Source organism: Periplaneta americana, chromosome 13 (assembly GCF_040183065.1).
Source record: "Periplaneta americana isolate PAMFEO1 chromosome 13, P.americana_PAMFEO1_priV1, whole genome shotgun sequence".
NCBI classification, from domain to species: domain Eukaryota; kingdom Metazoa; phylum Arthropoda; class Insecta; order Blattodea; family Blattidae; genus Periplaneta; species Periplaneta americana.
The window spans coordinates 123,506,160-123,529,531 of NC_091129.1; the positions used below are offsets into that span (position 1 = coordinate 123,506,160).

Here is a 23,372-nt window from a genome sequence, read left to right on the forward strand (position 1 = left end):
ACTGAGTAATAAAATATTATATTGTATTCATTTATACAATTCTTTCTGCTTACTTACGAACAGATGTAGAGAGAGCCTCAAAATGATTTTGTGCGAGATCGTGCGTATTTGCTTGCTTTCCGCACAAAACCAATACGCGGTAAGTGTGAAATACCACATTCAGTATTCCCAACGTAACACACATAACAATTTCCCTCTTCTTACCGCTTAAGCGCCATATTCATTTTACTGCTTTAGGCTTTTAACATATTATTTTTAGAGGCGTTTAACATAGTAATAATTATAAATTGGAAACTTACCACTGCAATTTCACCTAAATTGCAGTGTTAATTATTGTTTTTAAATATTTGCAAAAATTAAGTAAATTCTACAACACCACAAAAGTTACTGCATTTGTAATGCAAGCTAACATTAAGGAAGCCGTAAAAAAATCAACAAGATTCCAGATGCGGATGTTATTACTGCAATATGTTATATAAATAATATTGTTAAAATATTAAAATGAAAAATAAATCATTACATAACCTTACCGTCTGTTTGAAGTTCGCATTTATAGACTGGGGGGGGGGGAAGACAGACGTATATCACGGCCTGCTGGAATATAGTAAACACAGAAAACATTTTCTAGGAACAATGTTGAAGATAGATATATTTGTTTTCCAAAGTTGCCGTCATTGAACAGAAACCAAGATGGAGATTTCATTGCAACTAATTAGAAATTCCTCTTTCAGGTATGTAATAAACGATCTTCGCACAAAATAATGTACGATACACGAGCGGTATGATTGTTTTCATGTTCTCGGAAATTAAAAAAGCTCAACTACATTTCGCTTTTTCAATCTATTCCTCGAACATGAAAACGTCAACATACCACTCTTGTAACGCAGATTACTATTTTCAAACGAAATAAAAACTCAAGTATGGTATAAAAACGACATGATTACGTGTAACGTCTATGCAGAAAATAGGGTAGTGGAATTAAGACAAAGAAACGCATTATTTGAGTCTCCATGAACAGAATAAAATAAGTTATGAATAAGTCAATACTGCAATAATAATAATAATAATAATAATAATAATAATAATAATAATAATAATAATAATAATGCATTAAAACGAAATGTACTTTTCTTGAGGATAACTAAAGAACAGTTTTTGAATCTTCTATTTACAGAATTTTGAATATTTAAATTGCACTTTTTAAAATGAATATACATATTTTATCGAAATGAAAATGAGTTCAGAAGTACGAAATAATATAAGAAGTTATTGAAATTATTGAAAATTGAATATTCACAATTGAAAATGAGTTAATATTTAAATATAAAAAATTTCAACTTTCGTTCGTTAAGAAAGTATTATAGGTTTTTTGTCTCATATATTATTGTTTCTAATGCCAGATTGTAGAAATTAATTATGAATACTTGTTCACACGCGAACGTTGTAGCTGGACACATCCTACGTACGTACTGTACACATCTACGAATGAATAAATGGTGAAAATTACAATAATGTAATAAATCACAGTAAAAACAAAATTATTTACAAAAAGTACTTGCATCTTGTTTTGTTCTGGCATGTTGACTGCCTTACTCACTAAAGGCAGACCTGGGGCTCAATGCCACTGACCTATATCCCACATGCAACTACACTGTTCCGAGTTGCTTGGTGACTCTAGGTAACCAAACACAGGGCTCTAGCCATAAGCATAGACAGAAGTTCGTACTAAAGCACTAGATTTCAATTGAGTACAGCGAGGAGTATAGATCATGGATGGGCATCGTGCCTCACTTGAGAAATGATGCCTCACTGACCTTCACAGAGCTTATTGCTCTGAGTGACATCACCTTCACAGTCCCCTTTTCTCCCTCACGCAGCTCCTAGGCGTGGTCAGGTTCTATATCAGTTTCATAAGCAATATCAGTGGTGGCGTAATGGCATTATCAAAGCAGCGTGTACGCGTTAGAAAACGATTATTTCATGAGAAATGGGAGGAAGAGTTTGTTTTCTGTTTAGAAGGGGAGAACATACGATGTATATTATGCTCGAAAATCCTGTTAGGCATTAATAAATTTAATATACAACGACATTAATCCTTATGTCATAAAGAACATGCTGAATTAGAAGGTGAGACAAATTAAATGTTATTTTTCGTACTATTCCGAAGAAACTTTATGATCTTAACATTTGCATAGTATACTAAATATGACATTATACCTTAAACACGTTGCATTAAAAGGTACGAGGAATTAAATGTTGTTTGTAGTTATTATTTCCAAAAGAAATTTATAAAAAATATCAAATGTGCGTAGAAAACGAAATATGATTTTCTGAAATTATTTTAGGTCGAGACCGTGCAAATCTATTAAGTAATCTTGATAAACGCCAGAATATTCAAGAAAATAAACGTAGACAACGTGATGGAATATTATTGGCTAGTTACGCAATTTCTCGCCTGTGATTTAAATCAATTCAGCGACGGAGAAACAGTAAGGAGGTTTATGATTAAAGCTGCCGAATTAATTTGCCCAATTGAATAAACGTTTTCGAGAGTCTCACTTTAACCAAGCGCTTTCCTAATAATTCGCCACTGACCGCCTTAGCGATTACGATAAGGTGACGCAGGTCACTGCAGTTTATATTTCCCATCCTACTCGGCAGTCTCCTCTCCTAGTAAAGAAACTATTTAAAATCGAGTGCCTCACATAACCGAAACTTCTGCCCATGTATGGACTATAGTGTTACCCATGCCTCTACCTGTCCCCGCTCGCTACAAACGATACACAGCATGTTTACATAAACAACGCATAGTGGCATTCTGTGAAGCTATGTAGAGTCGTGAATAGTTTGCAGGATATTGTTAATTTATATTAATATTTTAGCTTCTGAACAAAGTGAGCTATTCTGTTATTATTGTATTATTTACGTAATGTTAATATTATGCAATATTCTGAAAAAATAAACTCGTCTGGAAACAGGAGTAACACATTTATTCTTTCCTTTATTATTCTTCGTTAAATGTTGACGTCTCGTGCTGCTATGCATTCGGTTGCGTTACAGTCCAAGTTCAACATCGGAATTACGATACGAACTTCCTAGCTGTCATTACAATAGAAACGAAAAATTTTCTTGAAAACAATTAATGGTGATAATACACATTGACTACTTCATAGTAGTCGTGTTAATATTCAATGAGGATGGCGAGACCTCATATAATGAATATTTGATTTATTAAATGTCAACAGTTGTCACAAACTGTTGTTGAATATGGCCACAAAGTCATTTAAATATGCGCTCCTGCATGTATGACATATATGTCTAAAATGCAGGTAGTAGGCCGTAAACATTACAATGAGAAGAGTTCAACCGGCGCCGTGGATCGTGTCTCGGCATAGCTCAGTTTGAAAGAGCGCTCAGCGCGCAGAGCTGAGAGGTCCCGGGTTTGATTCCCGGTGCCGGAATGAATTTTTCTCGAATTAAAGGTGATAATTATGGGTTTAATATTATGTGCCGCATACGAGACACACTATTAGATTCACAAAATAGTTGTTTACCTGATGATAGTACGATATAGGCTACTGTATCATATTTCAGATTTGCTCCAGTAACATTTTGTGACGTAGAACGAATATTTTTATTCTGAACCTAAAAGGAGTATTTCTTTTAATACAATAAAAAAAGTTCATTGTTATTTGTTATAATGAGGCTAGAATCATAATAAATAATTTATATGTTATTTTTACATGCATGAGTAAATTAATTTAGATTGGGATTTACGAACTTTATAATTACAAATTATTCTTTTTATATTATTTTCTTGTTCTAAGACTGTGGACGATTGGAGCACATGTTTGGTTACCACCCGACTGTACATGTTAGTCGTTCTTCTTCACCGACAATGAGAGGCGCTCTATCACTTTTCAATCGGTAGAGATATAGTCGATGCTCACACAACTTAACAGTTTTGGTACCAACTTCTTAGATTTAATGATAAGTATGACTACTTGTAAGAGATCGAACAAAATAGTTTCTTACCGCAAATATTTTAAAAAGGAGGTCGGGCAACATAAAAATTGAGAGTCGCTCTTCAACTAAATACGGTGTTTTCTGCTTGGTCCGCCCCAAAACCTTATTAAACCATACAGAGCATTGCTGTCCATTTCCACCTTCCTACGCGCTACGACATTTTTAATATATCCACAGATTCTGAATTCGGCCACGCTTCGACGCGTACCGAGCAGATCCAATATCTCTGAGCGATCAGCCATCACTTGACACACACACTTCCTTACTAAAGCGTCGCCACTGAAATCAATGGCACAGACCTGTAATGGAAGCAAAATTCCGTAGCTCCGATAGGATTAGGTTCAGACAAAGGGTAGGTAGGATAGTTAGCGGATAGATGGAGGGTGGAATCCCTCTCCGTGGACTGCAACCTTGACGTGGTGAGAGGGCTTGCGTGCCTCTTTTAACAGAGAGGCCAGACTAATGGCAGTCCGATAAAAATTGAACTTCAAAACTTAAGAAGTAACCAAATTTAAACACCCCATACACAGTAATTTAAATAATAGAATCAAATTGAAATGAATTCAAAGTGTCATCGTGACAAAATGAGAATACTGCTGAGGAAGATAATTATATCAATTATCCCTGAAATTAAATAACGTAGGCTAGTCTCTTTAAACGTAGGCTAAGCAAAGTTTATTTAGACGTTTTCACAATCATATCTCGTGAAAGTGAAAAATTCCGAAGGTTTTATTCGGTCTTGAAACGTCAAAATATTATTCCACTTCATAAGAAATACATGGAATTGAGTTTAATTGATATTAATTATATTTACGATTTTAAAAATAATATTTCTGATACGTTTGCAGAACTTTTAACATCGTTTCCATAGAAATGGATGTATATTGTTCAGGCTGCATTATTGCTTTCGCTGATTGTTTCATTGACTCAAATTTTCTGCTGTTTCGAATGAAATGTTCGAAGAATATTACTTTTAATGTGGTTTTGTCTAACTACAGACGGATCAGTGCCAAGAATAGAATATGACAAGTAACTCATTTACTAATATGATTCTAGTATTTATTTTAACCGGACTTGCACTCCAGAAAATACAGAGGTCAATATAATGAAGTGTAATGGTAAGTTTGAATATTCAGTGAAATGTGTGGAGACGGAACTTTCATCTACTGGGTGTTCATTTCAAAGTGTGTCATGACGTCACTGTTGTTGGGTCACCGATTTGAAGCGAGTTTCAGCTTATATGTTAGAGAAGTTGCCTATTATTTAAGGCGTTCTTCAATCTGAACTTGAGAACGTGTACGGTATAACTTGAACGTCGTAGCAACAGATGGCGGTCTGTACGGTCTGTGTGCTACCATAACCTCTTTCGAACTGTGTTTTGCGCCGGCAAGTCGGACGCAGGGTATTTGTTATCATCGGTTGCGTACGGTAACATTCCACAACACAAATCAAATGCTCAGTGTCCATGTAGACCGTCGAAGTTAATGTCAACAAATATGTAAGTAATCGTCTTAACCCTCTCCCCATATCCCGACTGTACGTATTTCCAAACAGTTCACATTCCTGCCACTACCGGCGTTACCGTACGTATTGGTATGTATTCTTCAGAATGAACGCCGTACTTGCTAGGCAACTTTTCTGCCTCATAGGTTATACACCTCTGCGGAAGTGTAGGAAGATTGAATTCTGTAGGCTCATCGGCTAGCCACATGACGGCAAACAGCGAGCCATGACACACTTTGAACTGAACACCCAGTATATTCAGATACATTATCACGAAATTTTCCGTAGAAATTGAAGAAAACTACGAAAATTTTAATCTAATGTAGCCAACATGGAGAATCTAATGCGGAACAGACGTATTATCTTTGCTCAATTTGTTCATATAATAATAATAATAATAATAATAATAATAATAATAATAATAATAATAATTTTTATTGGGTTATTTTACGACGCTGTATCAACATCTAGGTTATTTAGTGTCTGAATGATATGAAAGTGATAATGCCGGTGAAATGAGTCCGGGGTCCAGCACCGAAAGTTACCCAGCATTTGCTCCTATTGGGTTGAGGGAAAACCCCGGAAAGAACCTCAACCAGGTAACTTGCCCCGACCGGGATTCGAACCCGGACCATCTGGTTTCGCAGCCAGACGCGCTGACCGTTACTCCACAGGTGTGGACAATAATAATAATAATAATAATAATAATAATAATAATAATAATAATAATAATTGGCGCTACAGCCCATGAAGGACCCAGACCGACCAGCTGGCTGCTGGCCCCACACCCACATGCCGAAGCAGAGGTGGACGATCATCCAACCAGAAAGGAGGTATCGTGTGGTTAGCACGATGATCCCCCCAGCCGTTATAGCTGCCTTTCGCAACCGGATTTCGCTACCTATTGTAGCTTCCCAAGTGCATCACCATGCTGGGTGGGCACCGGTCCCATACACTGGCCGAAATTTCATGAGAAAATTTCTTCTCCCATTCAATTTGTTCATGTTTAAATGTAATATTACTCGGTGGCCTAACTTCACTCGAGTGATTCGAACCTTGAGGAGCACAAGCTATAGATTTTAATTTGGTGGTTGATGCTGTATTTCCCACACGAAAAATTTGAAACGTTATCAGGTGGGGCGGGGAGAAACAGCTGTTAACCCATGCGCGCTGCGTTGTGGTCAACGGAATCGCTCGAGTGACACAGGAGACTGCAGAATTCTCGATGGTAATTTGTCATGTTACACCAAATTAGGAATTATTCAAGGGCATTTCATACTAGAGTGAATTAAACTACTATCCACAGCAACTTGTCCACGATTCCATTAATACGTTGACGCAAAAAAAAAAAACCGAGCTTCCTCTCGCTCAGTAAAATTGTAATAAATTCTGAAAAAGAACTATCACAATATTACCAACCTTTACCCTATGTATGTATGTATGTTAATAAATAGGGCTAGGATTTTGAAGACCTATAAATCATGAAAAAAAAGTCCTAAAAACACTGCATTTATGGCCTAAAAATCTTAAAAAAATGCTCTTAAAAGTGCCCTAAGAATTGATCATAATTGGCTTAGTAGGAAAAGAGGTTTTGTACTACCTAATATTTAGACCAGTAATTAAATTAAATTCTAGTACTAACATTTAAATTTATTAAATTTTACACAATTTTTTCTAAGTGGTACACTTTAATTAATTATTTTACCTGATATAGTTTCCATGTAGTCCACCACAAGGCCACTTTTATCCGGAACTAGCAGTATAGAGGATTCTATATTGAAGGAGTGGTTGGACTGATCCATTACATGGGATGTGGTACGTTAAAATGGCAATATTTGTGTACAAAAACGATTAAAATATTATACAAAATAATGGGTATTAATGGACAAAATATGTAGAGAAAATATCAAAGGGAATGACATTATTTTACATTAATAATTGGGATTAATGGCCAAAATTAAATTAAAATGCCTCAAAAATGACCGAATAAAACAAAAAATGCTCTTATGAGTTGAAACAGGCAAAAATGCCCTAACAAATGTGTCTTAAAACACTCATTTTATCACCTAACATATAAATACTAAAGCAGCTCTGTTTCTGGCTTAATAGAAAAAAAAATGCAATTGCATCAAAATCCTAGCCTTATTAATAAATAATTACAAACTGTTATCGGCCTGAATAGTCTCTGTAGTTTAAGAGAGATGTTATATAAAAGTAATCACATTTCCGCAACGGAGAAGTTTTTAGTTGGTCTTGACATTGCAAATAAGACAAAAAAACAAAGAAGTTTACTTACAAGTAGAATACACTAAGTCTTCAGTTACATTTGGTTCAATGTCGAGGTCTGAAGATACAGATGTCAGAAGATAACATTCATGTGATATGTCCGAGATAAGAAGTCTGGTTATTATATTTATTTTCCGTTTGTGGAATTAAAATAACTGGAAGGTCTATGACACTAGAGGAGGTGAAAAAGCGCTCAGAAATTTCCAGGAAAGACAGAACAGGGTAATATTTCATCGCTTCGGAGAAACTGCATATACTCTGAAAAGAAACAAACAATCTCACGGCCGATCACTGTTTGCCATGTTGTGTTGAGAAACATACGAAGAAAATGAGTAATAAAATGAAATTAATGCATAAATAAAGAAGCCAGTATATAAACTAGAGTAATATTAAGCTTATACACCAATTCTAATATCGCCATGTTTATTTTTTTATTTTAGTAGGTTGTTTTACGACGCTTTATCAACATCTTAGGTTATTTAGCGTCTGAATGAGATGAAGGGATAATGCCGGTGAAATGAGTCCGGGGTCCAACACCGAAAGTTACCCAGCATTTGCTCATATTGGGTTGAGGGAAAACACTGGAAAAACCCTCAACCATGTAACTTGTCCCGACCGGGAATCGAAGCCGGGCCACCTGGTTTCGCGGCTAGACTCACTAACCGTTACTCCACAGGTGTGGACTGCTATTGCTATTATTATTATTATTATTATTATTATTATTATTATTATTATTATTACCATAGGGACGCAAGAAGAGTGATTGATATGCTAAATTCAGTGCTGTGGAACATATTACCTACAAGACAAAAATACATACGAGGATAGCCTACTGAAAAAGAACCCGATCGATAGCTATCGCAAATTTCAAAAATCTGAAATAGTTCCGCTAGTTCTCAATAGGTGACACCATTATGGAGGAGATTAAAAAAGGTGTCGGGGAAAATGATAATGTAGTTCAAGCATAAATTATTCTCATAATTGACAATATCAGCGGTTTCTAGCTAAACTCAGTGTTGTTTTACAATCAGAAGAGGAGGATGAAATATTGAATTCTATAATGCGGGTATATTTATGTACGACTGGCAACACTGACTATTATCTTCGCCATCTATACATAACAGTAATAACTAAAGAAGTCACATTTACACCAACATATTATCGATCACTATCGATTAGTAACGTCAGACATTTTTGAACGACAGTGTATGAATTCCGTAACCTTCAGATCACTGCTGTAAAGAGATAGCTGTCTTCACTGTTGTATGTATGTATGTATGCATGCATGTATGTATGTATGTATGTATGTATGTATGTATGTATGTATGTATGTATGTATGTATGTATGTATGTATGTATGTATGTATGTATGTATGTATGTATGTATGTATGTATGTATGTATGTATGTATGTATGTATGTATGTATGTATGTATGTATGTATGTATGTATGTATGTATGTATGTATGTATGTATGTATGTATGTATGTATGTATGTATGTATGTATGTATGTATGTATGTATGTATATATGTATGTATGTATGTATGTATGTATGTATGTATGTATGTATAATATTTTATCAAAGTGAAAATGAGTTTAGAAGTAAATAACATAACAAGTTATTGAAAGGATTGAAATTTGAATATTCACAACTGAAAATAAGTTAATATTGAAATATATAAAATATATTTCGGATAGGTTTTTATAAAATGTATTTCGGCACTGCTGTTTCAACTTTCATTCATTTAGAAATGTTCATAGGTTATTTTTCATGTATTATCGTTTCTAATGCCAGATAATATAATTTAATTACGAATATTATTGTTTTATACGTCAAAGTTGTAACTGGACACAGGCTATGTATGTACGAGTGAGGATCGAAAAGTAACACACAACAATTTTTTTACGGAATACTATTTCGGTTAGGACGTTCAAAGTTGGCAGATAGTTTGAATCTTGCGCTACAGACAGCAATGGCTCGATCAGGTGAAACCCTGGCGGAACGAACCGTAACTACTCAGTAAAGATTACGTGTGTGCTAGCATCGTCTACGTGTGTAATCCGTTTTTTTTTTTTGTGGACAACACGCAAAAGTCAGAGAGAAATCCACAGGGAAATATTGGAGGTGTATAGTGCTGATTGTCTGGACCATATCAAAATCTCCAGGTGGTGCAGGTTCTTTGAAGAGAGCCACCGACAAAGCACATTCCGGGCGAACAGTACCCGCTGCAATACCACCCAATGTCACAGGCATTGAGGCGGCAATCATCCACCCTACAGTCGACCTGGTTGGCAAGTTGGTATAGCGCTGGCCTTCTATGCCCAAGGTTGCGGGTTCGATCCCGGGCCAGGTCGATGGCATTTAAGTGTGCTTAAATGCGACAGGCACATGTCAGTAGATTTACTGGCATGTAAAAGAACTCCTGCGGGACAAAATTCCGGCACATCCGGCGACGCTGATATAACCTCTGCAGTTGCGAGCGTCATTAAATAAAACATAACATTTTTTCCACCCTACAATCCAGACTTCGCGCCGTCTTTTACTTCTTCGGATCAATGACGAAATTCCTATGAGCTTTCGGTTCGGATGAAGAAGTGGAATCAGTATACACCCAGAAAACGGAGCTTTATGAACGAGGTGTACTGAATCTGATGTCACGATGGGAGAAATGTGTCGAGAGACTCGGTTCCTGTATTGAAATATAGGTAAAACCCGTAGCTTTCTTGTGCATTGTTTCGTTTTCTTACCTATTACGTAAATTCGTTGCCACAAAAAATTGTTGTGCGTTACTTTTCGATCCTCCTATGTACAGTAGTGACAAAAAAATCGGACCGACCCTTGCAGCTGATTCAGAGCCTTGTTCACTCCAGAGCACGATAGACCGGTAACTAAGACTTTTGTGGTTCGAATCCTGCCTGGGAAGGAAACTTTTTTTGTTCCTTATTCAAATTGATTCCCAATATTTTTCGATTGCAGGGATATTTTACTATTTATTTAACTTATTATTCCCAGAACATGAATTTTACCAGCAATTGAAAAGTATTGGAAATAAATTTGAATAAGGAACAAAAAAAAAGTTTCCTTCCCAGGCAGGATTCGAACCAAGAAAGTCTTAGTTACCAATCTATCGTGCTCTGAAGTGAACAAGGCTCTGAAATCAGCTACAAGGCTCAGTCCGTTTTTTTGTCACTACTGTACACATCTATAAACAAATAAATAAAAACATAAATAAACGGTGGAAACTACAGGGACATCATTTTATTTGTACTAACATTTCTAATATCAACCTGGCTATACCTTTGGATTAATGATTGAGACCCGGAAATACCGTTTGCTACCTCCTTCCACGACTGGAGTTCGATGATACTGGCGTAAAATACAAACAAATCACTTTACTAGGTACAGGAGGGAAAAAAAGTAGTTCATCCATTTACGTAAAGTAGGAAATATCGCGATTTTGAGTGTGATAATTTTCATTAGGTTTTGTTTAAAAAAATACAGTACAGTATTAAGAATGAGTGTTTTTACTCACGAACTGAGTTATCCATGCGAACGTATTCATTATGCAATGTATATTATACTATCTACAGCACATTAGCGTACGATATAGAGAATAAAGTTAAAATGAAAAATAATCATAATATGGATATTTAAACACATTTTTTAAAATGGTGGCCGTTCATTTCGATACAGGCTTCAGCTCTTTTGTGCCTATTATCGCACTATACACTATTGCATCTAATTCCAATTACCAGTTTCGTCCTTCATACTTAGTAACTCATGTTGAAAAAATTCTGTACCTACTCTATAAAAGAGTACCTTACGTACTGTAAATTCAGTCTTCACTTCTGCCCGACCCGCACAGATAAAATTACTCATACATGCTATCAACTGTCCGTACAAGTGGTTATGTCGCAGGATCGTAGAAAGAGGTGGGGGGGAATGACGTGATAGTTAATTACTTAACGAGGCCCTTTTATTTAAGTTATTTTAAACAGTTGCATAATATTACGTGGACGTCCAATTAATTCCTAACAGAAATTAATGTTTTCAGAAACGAGCTAAGAAAGCCTAGCCACTAATCTTTACAGTGGAACGAGCAGAAGCAGGTGGGGGAAATCGGGATGCGACGTAGGCAAACGGACGACAGTACCTGTGCGAAAATATGATTCAATATTGGAAGTTTTCGTTACTGGAAAACGCGAACATATTTCTGAAACGTACTGTAATCACTAACTCAGTACTGCGGCCTTGGTTCTGTGTGGAGGATAGTTGGAACTTCGTTAGTAGAAGGGGTGGGAGTGAAGTACATTAAAAAACTCAGGTACAATAAAAGTTGAAGTAAAAATAAAATGATGTCCCCGTATAATAATTTACTGATTCATGTTAAAAACGAAATTATTTACACAGACTACTTGCATTTTGTTTTGTTTCGGCATGTTGACTCACTAAACAGCAGACCTGAACTGGGATTCAGTGCCAGACAATCACAGATTTTAACAATCATAAATTTATATATATATATATATATATATATATATATATATATCATATATATATATATATATATATATATATATATATATATATATATGATCTAGTACTTTACACTCGACAAAATATCGACAATTACTCATTAGTGTCCAATATACATGATCATGAAATTAGAAATAGTAAACAAATTAATATTCCATATTGTAGATTACACAAGAGCAACACAAACTTTTTTAATTATGGGGATGAAATTATATAATAAGCTCCCCAGTCAATATTATAAATTACTAATTAATAGCTTCAAAACTAGATTTTACAATTGGTTATTAAATAATCCTTCTTATTCTGTTGCTGAGTTTTTCAACACAAATTTGTATGAAATTGCATTTTAATAAATAAGTTTAATTCCAATTTAGTTAGTTTTCTTTAATCTAAAAGTTTCAAATTACTTCAGGTTTTCATTGTATTATTTAAATTTTACTGTGTCTTTTATTAGTGTTTTTTAAAATGTATTTATATGTTTTTCAATGTATTGTGACGAAGCCTAAAACTGTATGTCTAATGGCCAAATAAATTGAATTGAATTGAATTGAATTGAACTAATTGAACTGAGTGATCTACACCCCATACACAACTACACTGTTTCGGGTCCTTTCCTGACTCTAGGTAACCAAACACTGGACTCTATGTAGCCTATGATATAGTACTTTGGAGTGAATAATATGAAATGGATATACGATATACGAATTATTTACTATAAACTGAACAAAAGTGTGCGCATAATTTCTTTCCTATTAAGGGAGTACAGTTCCTCAACAATACAGAGATCTGCGGCCACTCCCCAATTCCCGAGAACTATGTCTGATTTCTTCCTATCACGCAGCAGAAGCATGACAATGGCAAGGTCAATCAATAATCATCAATCCCATTTTGTTATACGCTCTAATAGGGCTCCCAAAGACACAGACGAAATGTTACATTAACTTCAGCGTCCGAAATTACAACATGGGCCACACCTGCACGAATTAATTCATCGGTCCTCGAACCGGTCCTGCGGAGATGTGGAAGGTCGCGTAATTACGTTGAGAAACAAAGCCTGGAATTACCTCATGCACAGCCCCGCCATTTAAGGCTTTCAGTAAACATTGCTGCCATGTGGAGCTGCTGTCCGAGAAAGCGGCTGTAAACTCCCACTGGAGTCCTCTTTGCAAATGCCATCGTTACTAGGGAGCGGATTGTTATGTGCTAAAAAATTTAAATATATTTATTTTTATGTGCTAAAATGTACGAAAATATTTGCTAAAAATAAACAAAATATTTTTTTTTAATATGACAAAAATGCCTTACTTAACTTGAAAAAAAAATGTTACTAGGTACTCACCAATCACACTTGAGTATCAGTTGCTAGTAGTTGTCCGAGAATTGCAGTGAACAACAAAGGTCATTTCCAAATTCTCCATCACAAATGTATGCCCATTATCTCTGAACGACTTATACTGTGAAAACGATCTTTCCACATCACAGGACGTCAGACGTGCATATTTAAAGAGACGAATGTCACAAACATCTACACCGTCAATTTCACCTACAGGCACACCCTCCAATACTTGAGCAACTTTACACATTTTTTATATCCACTGTTTTGCCGTAATTGCACACGTGAAGCAGCGGCAATGTGCTTGTTTTCAGACAAAGTTGCGTTAACTGAGAGCTTTGATCTGCACTTACTGATTTACCACATGGTTGGCAAAATAACACTTTTCCGTCGGCAGTAAACATGTTTTTAAATTCATCTACATATTGCTGTAGACGCGATCTTAAACTCTGTCTGATTTTAGGCATCTTAAGAGGCTAATATACACACGTATTAACGTATAAAAATGTTTCTAGCTACTGACTGACAATGTCGAAGAAAAGCTTCCACCACGTCTACACTACGCAGCTTATGCTTATGGTCCGATAACGGGGAATCAAAACAATATGTATTTCCTCACTTCATAGGCATGAGCGACAGGCGATAGAATTTAACGCAAGAAAGTCATATAATACATATTCCGCAATGATATTATTAATTTTTGATCCTGCAGAATTATTTATTAATAACGGAGAAAAATTCGCTCCAATACTGGGGATTGAACCCAGAACCCTGTGGTGTACGTATTGAGCGCTCTACCACTGTTGGTTCCCGACGCCCACATGTATGATGAAGGAAACAAAAAAGAAGAAAAACAAAAGCATTTGGGAAGTAAGGAAGAAAAAGAAATAACGAAAGAAAGGTGCTAATAAAGAACAGAAATTGAAACAGAAAACGAGAAGAAGATTTAAGAATTAATGAAAGGAAGAAAAATAAATAAGGGAAAGGGAGGGAAAATGAAGGACGATGAAAAAAATAAAACATGAAAAAAGAAAGGGAAGGAAATAACAAAAGAAAGAAAAATAAAAAAGTAGCATCCATGCTGAAGAAAGAGAAAATACGAGAAACATAACAAGAACAGACAGAATAAAGGATGAAAAAGAAGAAAATACGGAAAAAAAGGAAGGAAAGGATCTAACGAAAAAAGGAAATACAAACAAATAGAGAAACAAAGCAAAACATAACTAATGGTAGTTAATTGGTGTAGCTTAAAGTCGTGACGGAATGAAACTTGCTTCTTTTCCCTTGCAGAGAGTCTAAAAACTTGGAGCAGTAACAAACCTGCCTCACTGTGAAGGGTCTTACACACGAGTCGGATCTGTGTTTCTCGGCCGTCTGCCCAGACATGTCAAGGTGCTGCCACGCGTCTGACGCAACCCGCGCTCGGCTCCCTAAACCTACCTCAATTGCCTTGTGAATACGTGCAATCCGCTGTATTGTTTATTCTTTTTCAGTATCCTATATTCATGACATTGTTTTTGTTGCTAAACAAGGCCAGATTTGCGAGGTCTATGGGCCTAATGTCACGAGTGAGTAGTATTCTGTGAGAGGTTAGGTTAGGTTAGGTTAGGTTAGGTTAGGTTAGGTTAGATTAGATGTGTAATATTATGTGAGAGATGTTGACTACATTGAAAACACCGTCACATTCAGGAAATATGGCCATTTTGTCAATCTAGAGCATCCAACAGCCACTGAACGAATATTGCACACTTTTATCACTGCCAATGTGGCGCTATAATAGTAAACTATGCAACGAGCCTATAATGGTAGTAATTAAGACGCAAGTACGACTGTTTATGAAACGAGCGTAAGCGAGTTTCATAATTTTCATACGAGCGTCTTAATTACCATTATAGGCAAGTTTCATACGACTTTTTATGCTCGACCATATTTCTAACTTGAAAGTATTCAAAATTATGGTTATGTGCGAACTGACCTGAATTGTGAGATGTGCGCAGACGCGAAAGTATTGATTTTTTCCGAGGCCGAATGTCATTGACCTTGGCACAGAATAAGAATGAACATTAGTCTGATATAACCTGGAAATTGATTTAGAATTGAAAAACGAGATGACAAATTGAATTTATTTGAATATTATTTACAATTAACGCTAATTATTATAATAACAGAACATAACCTTCTGCGACAGTATTGGATTTCCAGCCTCCATGACTTTTCGCTAATTGTCTGTCGATTGCATATCCGAGAATAATCGATATAACGGTACAAAACTGACTTGTGATTGGCTGAAGACCTGTACTTTAATGAGTAAGTGTACTTTAATGACATGCATTAAATGACTGCTACCAGGTGTATAATTATTACATTTCGGCATGGTCGAGCATAAACTAATTTTCAATACTTTTATCACAACCACAACACATTTCAAATCTTATTGTACCATATACAGGGACATCATTTTATTTTTACTAACATTTTTAATATTAACCTGTCTATACCTTTAGAGAACCGGAAACACCGCTTGCTCCCCCCTCCAAGACTGGAGTTCGATGATACTGGCGTAAAACACAAATCACTTTACTAGGTATAGGATGGAAGAAAAGTAGTTCATCCATTTACGTAAACTAGGAAATATCGCTATTTTGAGTTTGATAATTTTCATTAGGTTTTTCTTTAATCAAAGTACAGTACTGTATTAAGAATAAGTGTTGTTACTCACGAAGTGAGTTATCCATGCGAACGTATTCATTATGCAGTGTATACTGTCTACAGCACATTAGCGCACAATATAGAGAAAGAAGTTAAATTGAAAAATAATCATAATATGAATATTTAAACACAATTTTGAAAATGGTGGCCGTTCATTTCGATACAGGCTTCAGTTCTTTTGTGCATATTATCGCACTATAGACTATTGCATCTGATTCCAATTGCCAGTTTCGTCCTTCGTACTAGTAACTCATGTTGAAATAATTCTGTTACCTACTCTACGTACTGTGAATTCAATCTTCACTTCTTTCCGACCCGAAAATATAAAATTACTCAGACATGCTATCTAGCCTACTGTCCGTCCAAATGGTTATGCCGCAGGATTGTAGAAAGGGAGGAAATCACGTGACAGTTAATTACTTAACGAGGCTCTTTTATTTAAGTTAAATTAAACAGCTGTATAATATTACGTAAACATCCAATTCCTAAGAGAAATTAATGTTTTCAGAAAAGAGCTAAGACAGCCCAGCTTTTACAGAGGGGCGAGCAGAAGCAGGTGGGGGAAATCGGGATGCGACGTAGGCAAACGGACAGTACCTGTGCGAAAATATGATTCAATATTGAAAGCTCTTTCGTCACTGGAAAACGCGAACATATTTCTGGAACGTACTGTACTCAGTAACTCAGTACTGCTTACTATCTGCGGTCTTGGTTCTGTGTGGAGTTGGAACTTCCTTAGTACAAGGGGTGGGAGTGAAGTACATTCAAAAACTCAGGTACAATAAAAATTGAAGTAAAAATAAAATGATGTCCCTGTATATATATATATATATATATATATATATATATATATATATATATATAATTATTACTACATTAACACATCTAGTATATCACGAAACATGTGAAATGTAATTATTATGAAAGTCGCCATAATCTTCTTAGAATTAGTAGGCCTACGATCCACTTCCAATAGATACCAACCGACACGATTGGCAGAGCCGGCAATACTTGAAAACGAAATGATACTAAATGTGAGGAATGTTACTACAGGTGTGTAGTATTATATGACAGGTTAGGTTAGGTTTGATTAGGTGTGTATTATCATAATACACACCTAATCAAACATAATACTATTATGTGACAGGTTAGGTTAGGTTTGATTAGGTGTGTAGTATTACGAGGTTAGGTTAGGTTTGATTAGGTGTATAGTATTATTACTATGTTGGTGACACTGAAATCGTATGACTTGAGGCTTTCCCGTCGTTTGATGTAGAATAACTCCTCTCGGGTTCTCTTCAGGGAAGAAGATGGCAGAGCTAGCCGTCGAAAGCTTGGAAGCTAATCTCCAACTCACCTGGCTGAGAACCCGAGAAGAGTTATTCGACACTGAAATCCACTGTTACATTAAAGAAATATGGCGGTATTCTTCGTTCACGCACGATTATTTTTGTATATACGGTAGATATTTAAGGCGGGTTGGGTGGGCTTACAGCTCTTCCAGTGATCACATCAATGTCTACTAATCAATACTATAAATCCAAGGCATTTTCAAGGTATTTTATCAAGTTTCTATAGTGGCTGGGACATAAGAAAGATTCACCGCTATTTTCTCTAGTGTCAGAGACATAACCTTCACATAAAAAAATATAGATCTTATTTACCGGTAACATTTTTAGAAGTGCATGAGATATACGAAATTCCTCGGATTATACGGCAAATGAAATACTTGAACAACAACAACTATTATTATTATTATTATTATTATTATTATTATTATTAAACAATATGGAATTACTGCAAAAGCTTGTTACGAAACTTAAGGAACAAGGTTTCGAAAACATTAATGTAGAAGTGGTTCGCAAAAAGGTAAACAAAAACCTTAAAAAGTATACCTTCAAGCATACGGTACAACATTCAGCGTGCGTTTTTTTTTTTAACATGTGGAACATGGTTTCAAGTTTAGTATCTCCGTGTGATCACTAGGCCTGTGACATTGGAGCATGTTTACAGTGAAAGGAAACCAATTCACTACAAGATAGACACAGAGTACGCAAGTGTAGGTGTGTACGGAGACGACACAACCGCCGCGGTACAGTTCATTCAAGTGTAATACAAACTGTCGTTAAGTGTAGTGCGCTCCGCAGTATGGCTCAGAAAGAAAGAAACTAGAATATTTAGTTTCACAGTATGGTGCATTCTAAATAGCGACCTGTATTGTAAACTTTGCAATGTCAGAATTACGTCTGCTAAAAACAAGGAATATAACGTTCAAAGGCACGTAAGTACAATGAGACATAAACGGCTGGAACAAGGAAATATGCAGAAGGACCCTACGTCAAATTCAACATTTTATGAAGACATATTGTGTAAGGCATTTATACCTGCCGACATACTATTTAATAAACTCGCAAATACGGTGTTCCGCGAGTTTTTATAGAAATACACTAGAAGAGAAATTCCACATCAGACTACGTTACGGAAGTACTATGTCGAGAAAATTTACAACACATGCATTACTGAGGTCAGAGATAAACTAACAAACCAACACATATGGGTTTCAATTGATGAGACGACGGATGCTGTTGGGCGGCATGTAGTTAATGTGATTGTTGGGGTCTGGATCCGGAAGACCCTGCTGGATCGTACCTACTGTCGTGTTATGTGATAAATGCTGTGAACAATTCTACAATATGTCGGGGTTTTTCAATATGCAATGCAATTATTATGGCCATCAGGTAGGTATAGAGGATGACAAAGGACTTCTGATTGTTATCGTTGCAGCATCCTATGTGTTGAAGGCAGTAACTATGTACGTTGAAAACAACATACAGAAAGATGGTAAACATCACAGTTTACCCTGTCAGGTAGCTAATATTCTGCCGGATGACAAACACACTGCAGATAATTTAGATGTCAAATATTTCACATATGCAACTGTAGTTTTCAGTTTTCTGCATTCAAATCCATACTAGACAGTAGTAGACACTCATTCGCTTTCGAAACTTTGAGAATGCATCTTGTTGTTCACTGTAATTACAAACTAAACACGCAATTGACAATAAATCTAACCCAGCATGTGCTGAATGGAATTTTCTAATAGTTGAAATGAAGTTGAATAAAGATAGAAAGCAATTCAGTGGGATGTGTGTCTTATTCTCTTCTGCAGACTGTACTGTGCTGCGTACTGTGTGTATCCTGGAGTGAGTTGACTTTCTTTCACTGTACACATGCTCCAATGTCACAGGCCTAATGATCACAAATATGGCGTCAAGTTTAGAGCATAGACTTACTAAATAACCGCTAGACCGCTCACTGGCGCTAGTGTTATGCTCCCAAATTGAACTGCCGACGAGCGGCCATTTGCTTGGTTGAGCTGAATAAGTACAGGTTCGTTCCTGTGCTGTTTTTTAATTGCAGCAATGAACAAGGATGTAAAGATAAAGAAGGAAGGAATGTTACATTTCACTGATTAGTTAATCTTTAATTTCTACTACGATTTTTGCCCCGAATTATGTTACAGAAGACAAACTATTATACTTACATGACTGTGCTTCAGGTTTCCTCTGAGTAGAGATTCCCTTAACCGAAAGTGGTTAGGTGCAATCCGAAGAGAGAATTTCTACCCTACAATGAGCCACTCAGTGTGTTCAACTCATTTCAAGATAGTTGTTACTTTGAAACTACGTCATTACAATATACATTGCTATTGTTCTTCACCCACTTCATATCCTTCATTTTCTTCAAACAGTTGATGTTTCAGTGCATATATGAATAATTATTCGCTGAATTTGAAGGTACAGAAACTGTATAAATTAGAAAACGTTAATTATTTAATTTGAATGATTGAAAGTGACTCTTGTCTCAGTTACGGATTAATGAAACAGTTTCTTATACTGCTGCTGCTGCTGCTCCTGCTGCTGCTAATACTACTACTACTGCCACTACTACCACCACTACTACCACTACCACTGCTGCTGCTGCTTCTTTTAATTTCATACAGCAGTTTAACCTACGGCAAAATAAACATTAATTCTTGTATTAACCGTGGTTATGAATATTCACATTCAGAGTTCCTATGAAAATGATGCAAGCCTGACAGCCTAATTGAATCCCGATAAAGCGAGTCGAGATTGATAAAAAAAAATCCCGATTTGAGCGATAACAGCCTACAACGTTATTTAAACAAGTTAGTCTGCATTTCCTATTATCCCATATTTTTATTTATTCAAATTTAGCATTGTAAACATAGAGGTAACCCGTGGAAATTTATAAGTCTGTGAGGTAACCCAGCTGATTGCCGTAAGGCAACTCTACTCGCAAGATAATAGTTCCGCTAGTTCTACCTCTTGTTGATTAATCCTTTTCGGTACTTAGTTGCTGCTCTCGCAATTAATCACCATTGTATATTTTAGGTGCGTTGAGTGGCAAAAAAGATAGCTTTAGTTTCATTTTGGAGATGCCGATAAGCTCACTGTATTATAATATCAATTTTTGTTTACCACCTGTGCTTATCTTAATATTAAGATAAGCACAGGTGGTAAACAAAAATTGATATTATAATACAGTGAGCTTATCGGCATCTCCAAAATGAAACTAATAAACGCTAACCAAGCAAAAAACATAAACGCGTATAAAATATTAAGATAAGCACAGGTGGTAAACAAAAATTGATATTATAAAAAAGATAGCGTTTTGATATGGTATTTTACACTAATAACAGACACATACAGTTCCTGCGTTTTATAGTTTAGTGAACTATGTTTAAACATGGATTTATCGTCAGATATACTGTTTCAATACCGGTTCCGATAAAGAAAAGTTAATTTAGTAGCGAATGGTTAAAACATATTCGTGGTTAATAAAAGAGAAAACGATTAGCCTGTAGTATTCACTCTATTGTGTGTCCTTCGTATTTTAGCGTTCCTCAAGGAGGCGAGTATTAGACTACATTATAAGCACGCGAACACTACTTTTGCAGAAAACAACTATAAAGTGATTATCAGTCTAATGTCTTAAGTCAGCTTCTGATATCCCGATTTCTCACGCAGAAAACGTAGCAACTATGCTGATAGCAGAAACACGGTATTAAAGGTAAATCGCAAAGGAAGTTTTGTTCCCGTAAATAAAACCATTTAGCTTTCGGGTACGCAATACAACGCATATTCAAATAGCGGTTTCGAAATCCCGCGCGTTTTCTACCAACAAATGGCGGCTTTCGGCTGCTTCAATTTGGGAACATATTTCTCACTTCTCCGCTACGGAGTGGTAGGGGCTCGGTTTAGAGGCTTCGCGCACTTGACTCCTGTAAACTATCCCCGTGTGAATGAGGCCTCATTGGCAGGCTTTTCTTTGAAAGGCAAATGAATCCAGTGATTTCTATCGCGGATTTACGACATGTAAAATAACACTGCTCTTGAATAAGATGTTAATATTAACATTCACCGTCAAAGAAGTTGTTTTTGTAGACTGTGAAAATGCAAATTTCTCGTCAAAGAAATATTTTTGTACACGCTGAGAAAATGTTGCGTTTTTTGATACTCGAATTTACAAGCCGTAAAGCTACGGTCATGGTCTCCAGTTATACTTTCCTTTTGAGTAAAGCCTTAGTATGAATTTTATAATCTTTAAAATCTATGGCACTCGGCCTCTTCGCCACGAGTAACATTACAACTTTCCTTGAATATACTGTACACAGAACGATAAAGTAGTTCACTTACTAGACTACGCGGAAGAGATCACGAACAGTAGCATATCCTGCTGTCACAACACATTTCCAACTCACTACTCTATCACCGACGCTGCTGCATGGGTCCGAAAACCACACAGCACCCTGTGCAAAGATAACAGTGATAAAATATGTTGTATCTTCTGCTGCAAGATAAACACAACACAGTATGCATTACAGATAACGGACTGTTGACTCCTATAGCAGTGGTTCCCAACTTGTGGTCTGCGGGAGTTCGAAAAACCAAGATGTGCTTTCAAACTGTACTTCAACTAACAAGCAAACATTCTAATGGGGCAGATAAAAAAGTTAAATGTTTTTCTTCCACCATGTTAATAATGTCAAAAGAAGTGCTTATACAAATTTTGGCCACTCGGCCGCAATTACGAGGCCGTCCAGAAAGTGATTTTGCCTGGTGCCGTTTACAGAAAAAAGCACAAATGCATAAAAAAAATGGTTTATTTAAAAATATGGTTTATTTAACGACGCTCGCAACTGCAGAGGCTTTATCAGCGAAGCCGGTGTGTCGGAATTTTTGTCCCGCAGGAGTTCTTTTACATGCCAGTAAATCTACTGACATAAGCCTGTCGCCTTTAAACACACTTAAATGCCATCGACCTCAGCAGGGATAGAACCCGCAACCTCGAGCATAGAAGGCCAGCGCTATACCAACTGCGCTACCGAGGGCGACCAATTGCATGGAAAGATTTATTGAAACAGATACATCAATTATTGTTCGCCATTTGTCGACATAATCCCCCACTAGGTTTGAGACATGTCATACCATGGGATCAATTTTTGTATCCTTGTGTCGTAGAAGTCAGCCTCCTGGGATCGGAACTAGCGTTTGACAGCCATCTGCACCTCTCTATCGGTCCCATGAGATGACAAATGTCTCAATTCCGGTGAGGAATATGTTTAAAAATACCTAGCCCAACAATTGTTGTGTCTGTTACAATAAATTTTTCCAATGAAATCGTGTTTTCTTTCTGTTAACGGCCCCTGGCGAATTAACTTAATTTTTTACGGCCCTCGTAATTGCGGTCGAGTGCCCAAAATTTGTACAAGCACTTCTTTTGACATTATTAATATGGCGAAAGAAACAATTTAACTTTTTAACTGCCCCCATTAGAATGCTTGTAAGCTTGACTTTATCACGTTCTTTGATTTTTATCAGTTTGCTGGAACATTGTTTTTATCTCAGACTTTTGAGACAAAGAGTTTAGTAGAAATGAGTTCTTCTGAAGGA

The 23,372-nt window shown here is 36.3% G+C and overlaps 1 protein-coding gene across 2 annotated transcripts in view; it reads right to left on the bottom strand.

The window, feature by feature from the left end:
• The window catches only part of LOC138712351 (low density lipoprotein receptor adapter protein 1-like), a 239,842-nt gene that overhangs the window by 211,859 nt on the left and 4,611 nt on the right, over positions 1-23,372 (bottom strand). The window contains exon 1 of one of the 2 annotated variants that reach the window (XM_069844014.1): positions 22,116-22,256. The exons of the other annotated variant lie outside the window; for it this stretch is intronic. The gene's annotated coding sequence lies outside the window, so the exon portion shown is untranslated. Of the gene's footprint in view, positions 1-22,115; positions 22,257-23,372 lie in introns of those variants that run through there. 2 annotated transcript variants of the gene reach the window in all.